Raw genomic sequence first — 16,302 nt, 5'->3', positions numbered from 1 at the left:
TCTCCTCGACCTCTCGGCTGCCTTCGACACCGTCTGTCACCGCACCCTAATCACCCGCCTCCGCTCCACCGGGATCCAAGGCCAGGCCCTGGACTGGATCGCCTTCTTCCTCTCAAACCGTTCCCAAAGAGTTTACCTCCCTCCGTTTCGCTCAGAACCCACTGAGATCATCTGCGGCGTACCTCAAGGCTCATCGCTCAGCCCGACACTCTTCAATGTCTACATGAGCCCCTCGCCAACATCGTTCGCAAGCACGACATCATCATCACCTCCTACGCCGACGACACCCAACTTATACTCTCCCTCACCAAGGACCCCGCCAGCGGCAAGACCAACCTACAAGAGGGTATGAAGGACGTCGCAGATTGGATGAGGCTCAGCCGCCTAAAGCTGAACTCTGAAAAAACGGAAGTCCTCATCCTCGGCAACACCCCGTCCGCCTGGGACGACTCCTGGTGGCCCACGGCCCTCGGCACCGCACCGACCCCCACAGACCACGCCCGCAACCTCGGCTTCATCTTGGACCCTCTTCTCACCATGACCAAGCAAGTCAACGCCGTGTCCTCCGCCTGCTTCCTCACCCTCCGCATGCTCCGCAAGATCTTCCGCTGGATCCCCGCCGACACTAGAAAAACCGCGACCCACGCCCTCGTCACGAGCCGCCTGGACTACGGCAACACCCTCTACGCCGGGACCACAGCCAAACTCCAAAATCGCCTGCAACGCATTCAAAACGCATCGGCACGCCTCATCCTCGACGTACCCCGCAACAGCCACATCTCCGCACACCTGAGACACCTGCATTGGCTCCCAGTCAGCAAAAGGATCACCTTCCGACTTCTCACCCATGCACACAAAGCCCTCCACAACAAGGGACCGGAATACCTCAACCGACGCCTCAGCTTCTACGTCCCCACCCGCCTCCTCCGTTCCTCTGGTCTCGCACTCGCTGCCGTCCCTCGCATCCGCCGCTCCACGGCGGGTGGGAGATCTTTTTCCTTCCTGGCGGCCAAGACCTGGAACTCCCTCCCCACCAGCCTCAGGACCACCCAGGACCACCCCGCTTTCCGGAGACTCCTAAAAACCTGGCTATTCGAGCAGCAGTAACCCTCCCCTTTCCCCTAGCGCCTTGAGACCCGCACGGGTGAGTAGTGCGCTTTATAAATGTTAATGATTTGATTTGATTTGATATGACAAAGTGCTTGCATTGTCACCTGGCTGCCAAAAGGGCACCAGAACAAGAAGAAAGGATAGAAATGCACCATGTTAGATAAATACAGCACATTCCTGCCCATTCCCTGTGATGCAAGGCAGCGCAACAAGGTGACTTGCTGTGCTGCCCTGCTCCACAAAGCCCATAAATAAGGGCAAAATTATGAGTTTGGTGGTCTGTGGACTGTCAAAGCTGCCATGGCGTTTGGACCACTGCACTCCTGATGGACCGAACACCAGATTACAACTCTGGCGGTCGGATCAAAAGTAGACCACTGCCGCCACCAGGATATTGGCTCCGGAGGGGGTGGCAGCAGTCGTAGTCGTGGTCAGCATTCGCAGCGCTGAGTTCACTGCTACCATGCTGATCATGAGTTCTCTTTCTGCCAGTTTTTTTTAATGGCAGGGTCCCTGCCATGAAAGGGTTGCTGGAAAGCCAGTGCTAGGGGCCACAGGTGGGCCCCTGCACAGCCCGTGCCCAAAGCACCCTCGCGCCTCGTGCCAGTACCCTCAGAATGTGCACAAATTACAATGTAGATAGTGTGCATTCCGAGGCTGCTGTATTGCCACAGCATTGGCCCCAGTTCCCTGAATGGAGCCGAGGCCAATGCTGCGGCACTGTTTTCACTGGTATTACTAGTGCAAATGTCATAATACAATGTTTCTGCTGTTCAGCCTGGTAGAAACATTGTAATAAAACTAGGGGAGAGTGTGAGAGAAGGCCTCTTTTTGCATGGTTAGTCCCCCCCCCCCACTTTTTGTCTGATGTTGATATGTCCTAGAAGTTGTAGTGCCTAGGGTCCCTGCTAACCAGGTTCCCTGGACCAGAGCTCTTTCCCTATTTTTTTTGTGATAGTTGGCACTATCGGATACACTCTTAAATATCAATGTAAGTCCCTAGTAAATGGGCACCCCAGTACCCAGGGCACGCGATATTAGGAGTTGACCCCTGAGGGCAGCAGCAATGATTGTGCCACCCTCTAGGGTCCTGCACCCAGATACACCCAGCAGTGCCATTGCAGGCTGAGTATACTGAAGCAACCCTAAAAAGACAAACTCGACATGGCATACTTCCTGTGTGCTCTGTCCACCCAACACTGCATATGTTATGGCTACATGATGGCCAATCTGCACCTTGGGTTGTTTGGTATCAAACATCTCAGAATGGTAAATCCAAACTCATACCAGCATTGGATTTATCCCTAAATGTACCCAGAGGTCACCTTAGAGGTGCCCCCTGAAAAAGCTACCCTAAGTGGCATATTTGCTGACTGGTTCCATCCACCCTGCCACTTCCAGACAGCCAATATACAAACCCTCAAGGAGAACCCTGGCTCTCTGGTTAGTAAAACAATGCCCTTCCTGGGTGGAGGAGCTAGCACTCCCTCCCTTAGGAATGTGCACTCTCCTGGTGGTGAGCTTCAAAGTGCTACCGTCCTTGAAACTCGAGCCACCAGGCCTGTGGATAGCAGCAGATGGCTTCCCCCTTTGTGAACCACCACTTTTGGTGGGAGCAAAGGACGGAAACCACACAAAGGGTAGAAGGAGGGATCTCGCTGAGCATGCACCACCCTTAGGTGCTTGCACGCAAAGTGGACCCCCCCATTTCATTTTCCTCCATGTTGAATGGCAGAAAAATAGCCAATGAGATTTAGGGTAGTGACCTTTCCCACAGGAAGTGGCCATTTTATTGGGTGTAGTCACCTAAGGTTAAGTGCCGCATTGGGCATTACCAGGTTCCTCCTAAAACGCCCACGAAATTCAATATTTAGTGGGCTTCCCTAGACCAAGAAATCAGATTCATATGAAGAAAAGAAGACAGCACCAAAGAACCGGACAGGATGAGAATAGAGGCCCTGCTGACCTGCTGTACCAGAAGAGGCTCCAAGACCCCTGATTGCTGCACCAGGATCCCGACAATCACCTCTGTGGAGGAGCTGACCACTGCACTGACCTCAAAAGACCCTGAGAACCTCTGGGCATTGCAAATAGTCTGAGATCTCCCTCCTGAATGGAGGCGTCACTCAAGAAACCAGAGAAACCTACAAGAACCAGCAAACTGGTGAGGGTCACTTCACCGACTGGATGATACCTCCACACCTGGAAGTTGCAGCCAGACTCAACGAAACACCAACAACAACCTGATGAGGCCTGCAATTCTGCAAATTGGTGGCACAGTACCCTCCTCTGGCCGAATTGTGTCAATACTGCAAGTACTGGTCAGTGCACATCAGACACCACCAAGAACAGCTCACCCAGACCTGCAACTGGACCAGGAGGAAGCCCCAGTCAAGGGATTTCAAAGACACCCTGGAACTCCCACCAGAATGCACCTGTTATCCTGCAATGCCCCTGGAAGAAAACTTACCTCCAGCTCCAAAGGGTTCGATTGCGTACAGCATCCAAGACCTCCAACCTGCCTTGCACCATGGAACCTGCTGCGTGCCCTGGGTCCATAATACCTTGCGACCTCATCAGCCCAAAGCAGTCCAAAGGCACCACCTTTTAACCTACAAACCAGCTCCTTTTCTAAGTGGCCCCTTCAAGTGGCCGTGTGCCAAGAGATTTTCCAGCACCACTCACACCAGAACTGGGAGCCACCCGAGACTCGATCTGGCACAGTGTTCCCACCAACCTTAATGACCATCCTGTAAAAGAAGAGACTGGTAACTCACCTGTGTGATTTTATATGCATTTTACTAGGTGGCCTTTCATTGATTCCTATGGTGCGTAATTACGCACAGAAAGACTAACTTTATTAAAACTTTGGAAAATCATAGCATTAAGTACTTGACATGTGAACCATTTCGGTCTTAAAAATGATATAAAATTCTGAAGTATTTTTATAAATCCTGGTCTTGAGTTATTTATTGAGTGTGTGTGGTGCATGATTGGATTTATGAGTACAAAAAATGGATTAGCCTAACTGCTTGACCAGCTACCTTAAAAATTGGAGCACTAGGTGGTCTAATTTTTACCTCTGGAAACCAATGTGTGGTTGCCTGGACCCCCGACACAGTGTGTCTAGTTTTGCATATTACACAGAGGGTCTCCTAATGGGAAGCCTCCGGTATGATGGCAGCCTCCTCCCTGTGGCTTTGGCCATCATAATGAGGCCATAAGTCTTTTCCTAAGAATCTTTCCATATGGGATTGTGAAATGTAAAAGGTGGATGATCAGAACTGTAAAATTCCCTTTCACCCAAGGGAGGGCTATTTGCCAACAGAGGAGCAACCAGAGGTATTGCAAGTGTTGCTCCCTCTTCTCAACTCAACAGTAAATCCACCCGCCATCAAGAGGAATTATTTGTTTCCGCTTCATAAAATTTATTTAACCCCAAGAAGACAGCTAAATTTACAAAATGAGTCATACCATGCTGTATCTTGTGTGAGGAACAAAAAGTCGGTTTGGTACATAGTTTGGTTTCCAGCACAGAGCTGTGCCACTTCTACGAGAGATTCAGCAGTATATTATCAGATATAATGCACAGTCAAATGAAAGCAAGTCCTCTTTTGATCATTTTTTGAACCAATGCTCAGCGTGGCCAACTAATCTCTCAAAGCAAAACTAAATTCATCTTTTTCTTAATTTTGTTGGCCAGGAGAGAGATTCGTAACTTGGTTGCAGATAAACCCTCTCACCTTGGGTAACTTGTTGAGCACAGTGGATAAAGTATGTAAACTGAATTTGGAGTGTAGTAAAGTAAGAAGACGGAAGGTCTCTGGTCACATTATACAGCTTGGAGAAATGGTAACCCAGACCCTCAGTCCTGTGATTAAGCCAGATTTGTCAAAAATACAAAGGTGTGGGGATTTGCCATCCCATACTGCTTCATCCAGTTCTTATTTTGCCCCCCTTTTTAGGTCGAACGTAAGCGTTCAACGTGTTGTATGCTTTTAAGTATACTTATAATGTGGGTCCAAGCGAGTTAATTTGTTTGTTCCAGTGTCCTTTAAAAATGCTTGCTTGCTAGTGGTCAGTTCTGCCTCTTTGTCCTGACTTTTTCTCCTTGGGAGCAGCACCAACTACTGTATAATTATGCTATGTCCTGTTTATCTGTTCTGTGGGAGACTTTTTTAAAACTTTTTGGCTGTTCATCTTACACTGTGGGTGTGTGTTCCAGAGCAGCCACGCTTCCTTGAGCAAGTCCCTCCTCCCCCCAACTCTCTCTGCAACGATAAAACTAACAGCAAGGGGGACTTTTCCAGGGCCAGCTAACCCTAGTTTATCTTAGCTACCATGCTTGGGTTGGAATGAGAGCTTTAATTTCCTTGCTGTCTGGGCCATATCTGGAAAAGTCCAGATTCTGTGTTCCAGGGCTCCTTCAAAGGGAGTGCTCTGCTGATTAGTGACTGCATGCATGATGTTTGTTTGAGCATGATCCCACGAGCCTGCATTTAAATAAAGCAAATATGCAATGTAAAGTTTATTTAGACAAGCTAAATGCATTGGAAAAAATGAGAAACAGGCAGAAAAACATACACATAACACTGGCAGCTCAGGGCCCCACAAGGCTATAACTGGCATTGCCTCTTCAAGGGGTCCCTTGAAACTGCTTCTCTCTCTTTGTGGTGCCCTCCCTGGCCAGTGTTTATATAGACGGGTTGGAGGTGGGGTGGGGATGGACTCTAGCTCGGTCTTTGAATGGTGAGACACACTCGCGTGCTCCGTGCCCCCTCTCTCCAGGACAGACTATAGAGGGCACCCGGGGCCAGGGCAGGCTGTAGACTATGTGCATGAGCCCAGTGTTGTGTGAAGCGTGTCTAGTTAGCTTCCCAGCACCAGTCTCTTGCCAGGCTCCGCCAGCCCGGCCATTTAGTGAGGTGTGACTAATGGCTTCTTGTTCGGAATAGGTTAATCATGTATGGAGGGATGGACACACCATGAGGATAAATCACCAAGCAAGTGACTCGCTTATGTGAAACTTTTAATTTTCAGTTTATGTGGCAGGAACTGTCTGGTTAGTTCTGTGAAACTTTTTTACTTTTCATTTTCAATTTATGTGACAAGAAAAGTACGGTTAGGAGTTTACAAAGCTAATAGCTCTAACTTATTTTGTTGGCAGCCATCCCCCAAGAGTGAAATGAAAAGGCGCCTCCTCATCGCATATTCATAGAGGCACTCAGATAGAGTGCATTGTCAATGCTCGGTAAGGTAAGTGGTAGTTGTTTTACGCACACAATGCACAGGTTAAATGAGCGTTTGTGTGCTGCTTTATTTTAAGAGACAACAAAGCTTTGGTAAACAGTGTTTGATAAAGTTTGCATTGTAGGAATGCAGTTTGTCAGTGTCTGCACCACAATTTGAAAAGATGAAAACAGTCTAAAATGTAACTTGATCCATTGCTTACAGGCCTAGTTACCCCACATTATACAGTGTGGAGGAACTTTGTTAAAATGGCTATTCAGTGGCATATTTGTGAGCGAAAAGAATGTCAGACAGATATCACAATAACAATTTGATTTCTTTACACAAGAGTAGAAATCACAGTATTGGCTTGTGCATAAACTCATTCAAACAAAGGTTCACAGTGCCAGTTTTCTTTATTCTCATTCCAAGTGATTGGCCTTTTGCCCAAATAATGAAATCTCACTTTTTAGGTCGAGTGCACAAGTGCTCTGGCCCGTTGTAATCACTCTGTGTGCTTTTAACCACGCCCACGTCACGCACATCACTATCACTCGTTCATGGGCTTGTCTTTCAAAAATCGTTTGTTATGATTGGTAAATGCTTTACCTTTGTCCCTCCTTGGGGATATTTTGTTACTTCCTTGGCCATCTATCCTGTTACATGAATAATGGCACTTTGCCGATACATTTGACTGTGAGCAAACTTCGTTTTCCTTTTGTGTCTCTCTTTCGCACTCACGCTCATTGCGGTAGTGCTGCTTTGAAATGGATTGCTTTTATCAACTGTTATACTTTTTTATTCAATTTATTGTAGCAAGAAAAGTCCAGTTAGGAATTTACAATGGTAGCAGCCCTTACTCAAGCATACGCGAGGACCTTTGCATAGCGAATGCTTGCTTATGAGGATGTCTTTTCACTGCATCTGATGGTGCAGGAGGATAAAAACATTTTAAAAAATCAGACTGTTGAAAAGATATTGGTATGCTGTTTCACGTGACCTACCATAGTTTGAATTTATGTAGTATTTTTCTTTGCTTCTCCAGTAAATTCTAAATTTTTCACTCCCTTTTCTACATACATTCTCAATCCAATATTTTGAAATAATCTATTTAGAAGGCAAAAAATAAAAATAAGAACAATCTGACAGTGAAGTGGAATTATATTGTCCCTAAAAGAAGCTTATCAGCATCTGAAACCCGGATTTGTTACAATAATATTCATGATTTCCACATTGGATAAACAAATACATATCCCCCAGTCAAAAACCTGTCATTTATATGAAATAAACACTATTTTTATCTCAAAATTGAATTTTTTCACTATGACTAGATCTAAGTTTAGTTCAAAACAATCTGCTTACTATCCCCACAAAGCACTCACATGTACTACTGCCAAACATAGACACATTGTGCACTATAATATGCCTCTCTATCAATTTCACTTACCAGGGTTTTCTTCCAATATGCCAGAGAAAAACACAATTATGATAAAGTGTTCCCTAGATGAACACCTTTGTAGTCTGGCCAATAGAATTCTGAGGATGGGCTCCACAATGCCAAGGATGCCCACAACATGGTGAGGATAGCTTGAATTATTCTACAATTTGGCGCCATCATGCTTAGCTAAAATGCCCACAGTATTCCAGATATGGCCACCATTTTGCCGCAGCCAACATTAAGCAGGTGTTGAACATCATCCTGCTAAGGATAAATGCAATATGTAAAAAATAGACAATATTACACCCCTATGGGTCCCATAAAGCCTTATTCCCTGAGGAGCACCAGATGCTATAGCTGGACAGCAGTGAATGAATGAATAAAAAAATACTTTATTAGTTAATAAAAAACATAAAATGCCTGGAAAAGACAGGCCAAGTTAGCAATACCAAGAGTGATCTTGCCCATTCACCCATATCCCTCTTTTGTTAACGTGCAAAACTCTTGTACTCAATAAAATGAAATTGCAAAAAGTGTCAAGTAAACATGCACAAACTAAAATATCATAGCGAAATCATGTTAAAAATACCACATATTGGGAACACCTAAAACCCAGTAACAATTCTTAGGCTGAGATCTCACTGTCCATTATAACATTACATATCACATTTGGTCTTTGCAAGCCGGGCTGTTATTCTCACAATCCCAAAGAGCAATACCCAAATAGCAGCGGCACCCAACATTAAAACAGTAATTTATCATAGTAAAAGGACACAATCATAATAAAAGCCTGATGCCCCAAGACAGTGTTAATATAAATACGGCCTGACCTTCTCTTAGATGCTTCAGCATGTCTGTAGCGCTGGGGTCAGTTGTTTAGCGGGTTGTTTCCCCGCTTTTCCTAAATTGATCTCAAAAACATCTGTGTCCCTCGCACACCATTGCATGGAGTGGCAGCCCCTGCTCCTTCGTTAGGGGGAGCAAGGAGAGGCGACAAGGGAGGCAAAGATTCTCAAGAATTGAACTAACCTTATGTTTAACATTCCGTTACTTGGGTCTAATGCGGACATGACCGCTGGCCTACAGGATCGAACTCCTAGGGCATTAAATTCCCTTCTCAGTAGTTCCCTTCTCTGGCTTTGGAGAACTGGACATATACAGACCACATGGATCAATGTCTCCCCAATCTGGTGGCATAACCTACAATCCTGGGATTGTATCTCAGCCTCCTTTTTCCATTTAGGTAGGTAATCAAGGGTTGGAAAAACTCCCAATCTATGTCGTAAAAGGCTCTGTTTAAATTTCAGGGGTAAATGAGTAGACAGAGTGGGTGACTCCATACCTAGTTTATATGAGTTTAAAACCAACCATTCATGTGACCTTTAAGATAGCTCTTCCATATATCTCCTAGCAAGCTTAAGATTTTAGCTGATTTATTTACTGCTTTGTTAAAGGCAGAGGACGGCAATGATTTACCCCAGAGATCACCCAGCTCCAACTGTGCTATGCTTTTTTCCAAATGCTCCTTGAAGTTACTATTACCCCTTTCAAATTTAATTTCCTGCTAGACTAAGTTAGTTAGTATTCCCTTAATAGCATGACATAATTTATAGCAAGCCTATGTAAAAGTGACCGACCTATCCAGGGATTTCTTTACTAGGGAAATTTCCAATCTAATTTGAGTCGGCAAGGCCAATCTGGGTAGCCAAAAGACTTGTTAATATGATTTAATTAATAGCCTAACATGGCCACCTCCTCTCTCCTCATTATTTCTGTACCATAGGAGAGTGTAGGTAGTAATATGGCTCTCATAACCATGGTCATCGGCTTAAGAGGACACCCAAAGATTGATTTTGCTAGATTACCAAAACCACGATTTAGGGCTTGGACCTTCTTCCTAATTACTTCTCTGTGGCCTGCAAATGTACCTTTTGAGTTGATCCTGACCCCTAGATATGTATATGCTGCCACTTCCTCTATATGGCACCCGTTCAAATACCACTTATGAGATAGAGAAGGTTTACGGTTAAGGGGGATTATTTTAATTTTACATTGGTTTACTTCCAGATCATTGACCTGCACATATCCACCTAAACTGACCAGAAATTTCTGTAAACCTACTCTAGAGTTGATAAACAGTGCCAGTTCATCTGCATAAAGTAGGTTAGATATTTGGCGGCCGCCAACGGAAAGGAACTGGAGATAAATCTGCTATATATAGATTAAAAAGGAGTGGACCTAAAACACAACCCTGCTTCAATCCAGATGGGGTCTTAATAGACCTAGATAGGTGGGAGCCATCCCCAAGTTTGATTTTCACCCAGGTATTTGAGTAGAGCATAATAATGGCATTCAATAATTTTTCTTTGAGCCCCCATGGCTGTAATTTTGCCCACAGCTTGTTTTGAGGAACACAATCAAATGTGGCTTTAAAATCCACAAAGCACATATGAAGAGGTGTTCTTGTAGCCTTTGCTCTTAATTATTAAACTAAGAGTCATAAGGATGGTTAGAGCACACTGCTTCTTAGTAAAGGCTGTTTGGTTAATGAGGAGCATACCACTTTCTGAGGCCCACCATTGTAAGTGCTGCAGAAGACCTGTGGAAAAGTATTTCAGGTCCACATCCAGTAGGGCAACTAGGCGATAGTTGGATGGTTGAGACGCTTTCCCTCCCTTGTAAACAGGATGAATTATCAAGCCCCACAAGCCACTTCATCTGTCCAGGATTATACCTGTTGCCAAGATGTAATTAAACATAACAGTGAAGAAAACCACCCATCTTGCTGTCAACTGTTTAAACAGGGCCTGGGGTAGACCGTTGAAGCCAGGTGCACAATCTGTATGTGATTTTTCTATTATTTTAGTTAGTTCAAGTGGGTTAAACATGATGGAGTCCTGGACCTCAGACCCATGAAGTCCCTCTCCCATTGGGCTGGGCCAGCATATGCCAAGGATGATTCCTTCAGATGGGATTTCAAGTAACCCACCCATAACTCCTTGTTAATATTTGCGTTGTGGGCTGCCCTGGGGCCTTTTTCAATACTATTAACCAATCTCCAGAAATATCTAGAATTTACAGATGCCGATGCATGATGTAGTTTTGCCATAGCGTTTCTTGTTTTGATTTTTTAAAAAGACAAATTTCCCGTTTTAGGAGCTTCCTTTCCTCAACTAGAGATTTTAGGACGGATCCGTCTTCCGGATGTTTCTGCAGTTCCCTCAAAAGTCTATTCACCACCGATTTCCTCAACTGTACTGTACAAGGCATATGTATGCTACTATGTCCCAGGTAGGCACCCCTAGACCTACCCTTTGCCAAAGATTGATTAACAAGGTTTTTTGAGAATGATTCCCATATGGCAACTACATTCCGAGGTTCGTTAGCCATGTTTTCCAGGGTCACGACTGCTTCCTCCGCTTGTGTTTTAACCGAATGGGAACTCCATTTTAGTCTCTTTAAATTTTCAGAACGAGGCTTACCCTTAAGGAGATTTGATTGTTCCTGGATACGTACTTTGCTCTGAACTGTAATTATTTGTGGGTTATGGTCGCTACTTGGATGATCTTCTATTCTGAAATCACTCACAAAATGAAATAAAGAAGCGCTTACCAAGGTATAGTCTATGTGTGAAACTACCTTTTCCAAGGTTCTTATCCAAGCAGGGGGAATGTCCGACAACTCCGCGAAAAGAGACCTGCTAATTCACAGCTCTTAATGAACTTTTCATCGATTTTATCTTTCTTCCTCTGGGAGGCAGGGATTGAATAGGCAGTGGGACTGCTATTTGCACATGATCCTCACGTGGAGAGTGAAATAGATTACAATTAAAATTACCTGAGACAAGCCAGTGGGCATAGTTGAATGAGTTTTTTATATGAAGCAGATGATCTAGAAGATTGTTGGCAACTATCTTTTTCTTTTTTGGATTAACAGAAACGTTAATCAAAATCAGAGGATCACGTTTGTTTTTTGTCAGTCATCCAAGCAAACCAGCAGGAATGGCTGATCTCCTTTCTGCGGATCTTACATCTTGGCCTTAAGTCTAGTGCTGATGTAGGTTGCTATACCTCCTTTAGCCATTCCAAAAGTGTTGAGTTTTACTGCTGGCTTGCTAAATTCCTCATACCCGATTAAGGGAAGACTCATTAATGCCCATGTTTCCAGCAACATTTTAAGATCAAAAGAACCCAGAAATTGAATAACCTCTCGGTCTTGCAGCTTGGACTCAAGGCCCCCTATGTTCCAAGAGCAAATACACAATGAACCTTACAAATGAGGTGGTCATTGGGCTATCATTCAGCTTTTTGGAGATGACCTGGAAACTAACGCCGTCAGAAGCCAAGACCATTTGTCCTGGGGCTTGCCATTGTCAATGATTGTCTGGACATGACCCTTCTTTGGGTCTCTTCTTACAGTATCTCTATTTTCATATCTTATTTCACTGCCATCCCTTCTCCAGTTACTTCTTTACCAGACTCACTGGTGATGGACTTCCCATTTGCTCCTCACAAAAATGACCAGGGCGTTACTTCCTTCATTTTTAAAGGGCTATCCGGTATTAGCAGATATGGGTAACTTTCCCCTAAGTAGTGAACCACCTCAATTCCCCAGTCTTTTAGGGTATTTTTCTTTTTTTAAATTTGCAATGGGAGGTCTGGTGATGCAAATACTACTACTGTAGGGTTCGACTGTTGGCAACCCTGGGCTTGTATACATTTTATAGCAGCAATATCATCTTAAGACACCAGATCCAGACGCGGAAGAGCATTTATTAATTTGAGGACAGTGGATCGGTTAAGCATATCTTGGGGGCCCCTAGACTTATATTCTGGGATCCATAACAACTGGAGAACGTGGGTCAACGTGGACTGATTTGTATTAGTTACAGGGCTTAATTGCTCTTCATGGGTTCCTGATCGATCTGACCTAGATGCCATCTCTACTTGCCTGACCAAGAGGTGCCCTGTCTCTTCCTGGTTGACCTCTGGGTTTGTATTAGAGTGGTGACTTTCCGATCCATGAGGGGCATGGCAGTACCTTCTGAATGTGGCCCTGCCAATGCCGGAGCAAGAATCAAGGGTCTCCAGGGGGAAATTGTCTTTTGTGGGGGACTTGAGGGAATTGCCCCCAGATCTTCATCCTCCAGTTTGCGGGTTCACACTTCTGTGATGTCTCAGGGCCAACTCTGCAGTCTTCCTGCCTTTCCCTGCACGTTTCTGCTCTCTGTATGTCAAATGTTGGTAAGAGTGCTCTTCTAATTCCCAAGGGTGTGCCAGTAGAGTAGGGTGTTCCACGGTGCCTTCTTGATTAACTAAGGCTGTTGATTTAGTGGCACTTTCCTTCTTTGTTACAAGTTTTTCTAGTAAGGACCCGGGCAGGCTATATCGATTCACCTCCATGAACTCTTGGACTGAGGGGGTGGCAGGCAGGCCCAGGGACAGGGGCCCAACTGCCTCCTCCTTATTACCTGGGGTGCAAAGCTCTTTCAGGATTCCTGGTACTGGCAGGGATGGGCTCCTTCATCCACGGATGATCCTCTTAGATCAGAAGCCTGGGTCAAGATGGGTGGGGGGTGGAGGTAGGAGCTTAGCTGTCCTCTTCATCACCTCAAAGTAGTCTGTTATTTTGTGAGAGTTAATCAAAGCTGGAGAGGCCGAGGTTCGACCAGTTCCACTGTCCTTCCTACACAAGGAGACCTCCCCCTTGTGCTGAAGCCTATCGGTTGTTGCCATATCCAGTACTTTTGTATTTTCCAATTACTTCTCAGGATTTTTCTCAGGGTTTTGGCTTGTTGGGACCTCATTGGATAAGTTACTTGCATCACCATCTATCAATTGAGCTGTGTGCTAGCTCTCCTTTTTCTCCTGGATTCCAATTAGTACTGACTCCTCTTTTCTTTTCGTCTTGATTGAGGTTGAGGTCTTGCCTCTCATTTTACCGAATCTCATTTCTCAATAATCAGCAGTCTGAGATGCTTCAGTAGCTCCTATAGAGGCCCAGGAGTCCAAAAGGCCACAGTGATCAGAGGTTGAGCTATGCAGCTACCTTAATGCAACTACCTTAATCCGTAATCCGTGACACAGTAATTCTACTAGGCCACTCCCAATATATTTGATGGAAAGGGATAGAGCTGACATTTACAAATGTGGTTGAGCGGCCGAGGTGTCGTAGCTGCCTACTTGCTCACTTGGATTAGCTTCACTGCTGAGCCTTTACTTAGTGCGGCTTGGTGTGGTGTGGTTTAGCTGAGCTTCGAATAGGACTGTGGGCTAAGGAGAGAGGGATTCACCAGGTCCTCCTGCAAGCCACACCCAGACCTGGCTAGGCCGCTTCTGCAAGGGAGTCGGGACACACACTCTGTGGTGGGCACCTAAGCCCACGGCTCTCGCAAGCTCACAGACTCGCAGACCCTTACCTCGAGCTTGTGCCCTCCTTGTGTCTTCCTTTTCTCCTTGAGTCTTTGTATCCTAGTGGCCTCCTTGTGCCACCTTATGCCATCTTGTGTGCAGTTGGTGTCCGCAGCGTCTCCAGCTCACAACAGAAGCATGCATGAAGTGAGACGGCCAGCAGCTAAGGCAGTTTCACCCTGCCCACCGCAACTGCAGCCGGCTCCCCCATCTCCAGTGGCTCAGAAACCACTAAAAAATGGCTCAAAAACTGCAGCCCCCTCGACCTCATCCTCCAGGGGTTCGCAGTGGGATGCTGTACCCTCCTGCATCGCATCTCGGACTGTGACTTGGCCTGCAACTGCATCCACGTCCTTGTCCTGCATCCGCACCCACCCACAAAAACTCTGTAGCATGGCATCAGCGTAGCTTCTCTCCCATTAGCATAGATCTGTCCCTCAGGTAACTATTCTAATCTTGGGGCACAGGAGGCCATCTTTAGAAATTCCTCTACCAGTTTTAATATACCCACTTTGTGTCCTCAGCCAATCTGCTAGTCTTTAGTCTGAAAGGCTTTAGACAGAAAGGTCAGATACTAGCCTCGGGTCTGCAATTGGGCTCAACTAGGCTTTAGACCCACTGTTCCAGTGTTTAGGGTCTGCTTGTCCCTTTTATCTGAACCAGAGCCCCACACTCATCTTGCTTCCATACACCTTGAGCCTACTATCAGTCCACAATAAGCCACTGATATCTTACTCTCTGACCCTCGCTATTAAACCATGAATAGTAACAGTGTTCCTTCACCATATTCCTTACAGCCATATCTATGAAGCCATGCAAAGCCATTTCGAGTGGCCTAAAATGGCCTCATAGATATGGAATAAGGCAAGACTGCGCAAATCGCTGTTGCCTTACTCTGGGCATTGGAGGCTCTCTATGGGTATTGCAGTAGGTGCTCCCATGCAACACACATAAACTTTGAAGCATCCCCATATTTACTAATCATGGTAAATCTGAGGATGTACCAAAACCTTACACCTTACACCTCCCCAGGTGAGGTACAACAAGGAGAAATATCTTTATTTGTCCTTGTTTTTTCCTCTTTCTATGGTGAAGGGTGTCTGTGTTGCATGTAGGATTCTCTTTGGGTGGAAAGGGGCACCATCCTGCACCACAAAAATTCTGGGAGACGTTTTCCTCTTTCTATGTGTGCTGCAGAATACAGTACACATAGAAAGAAGAAAAAACGAGGAGAAAAAAATATATTTCTCTTTGTCGCGCCTCCCCTAGGGATGAGTAAGATTTTGACGCATCCCAAGGTTTCCAAGTTCTTGTAAATCCGGGGATGCATCAAAATCCCTGGATGCTTCATGGGAACACCAACCATAATGCCCATGGAAAACATCCCTAATGCAGAGTAAGGCAATGCAATGATTTGCGCTGCCTTGCCTTACTCCATATCTGTGAGGCCATTCAAAGCCACGTAAAATGGCATTGCATGGCCTCATAGATATGATGTGGTGCTTTGTGAAGCTATTGTGTCAAAAGAACTAATGCAACACCAGTGCAAGGGGATACTAGACATGCCCCTTAGTGCCTATCTAGCCCTGGACAGCTCATTGCTAACATCTCAGACATCCTTACTTATCTTCATGAATATAAATCAATGTTAATCAATGTGCACCACTAAAATCACCCACCAGATAACAATTGTGCACGAAACACAATAACAAGAAAAGGTTACCATCAAACCAGTCTGCCTCACGAATGGGAGGGGAAGTAAAAAGTATTCTACAGGTCATTACACTAAAATGCCATTAGTCATCCTGACATTCAGAAATTAGTCTCACTTCTTGTAAAATGATGGAAAAGTCACTCCTGGCCTCTTCCTAACTCCAGTCTTCCAGGGAAGGTTTCCTACTGACCACATTGTCGTCCCACTAGAGCTTCCACAAGAGCTAGTGTAGTCTACCTCAAGTTTGGTAGCTGATTCTCCCAAACTATCAGCCCTCCTTAAGTCTTTTCAGTACCTCATGTGACAGTCAGCTCTAGGCAGAATCCCCCTTCTGAGTTTGTACCTGGTCCAGGAATATGCTTATCAGCTGTCCTCAGTTTTAGCAATTCCCTAAAATTGAG

Source organism: Pleurodeles waltl, chromosome 2_2 (genome assembly GCF_031143425.1).
Source record: "Pleurodeles waltl isolate 20211129_DDA chromosome 2_2, aPleWal1.hap1.20221129, whole genome shotgun sequence".
In the NCBI taxonomy this organism is placed as follows: domain Eukaryota; kingdom Metazoa; phylum Chordata; class Amphibia; order Caudata; family Salamandridae; genus Pleurodeles; species Pleurodeles waltl.
This window is presented reverse-complemented; position numbering follows the sequence as displayed.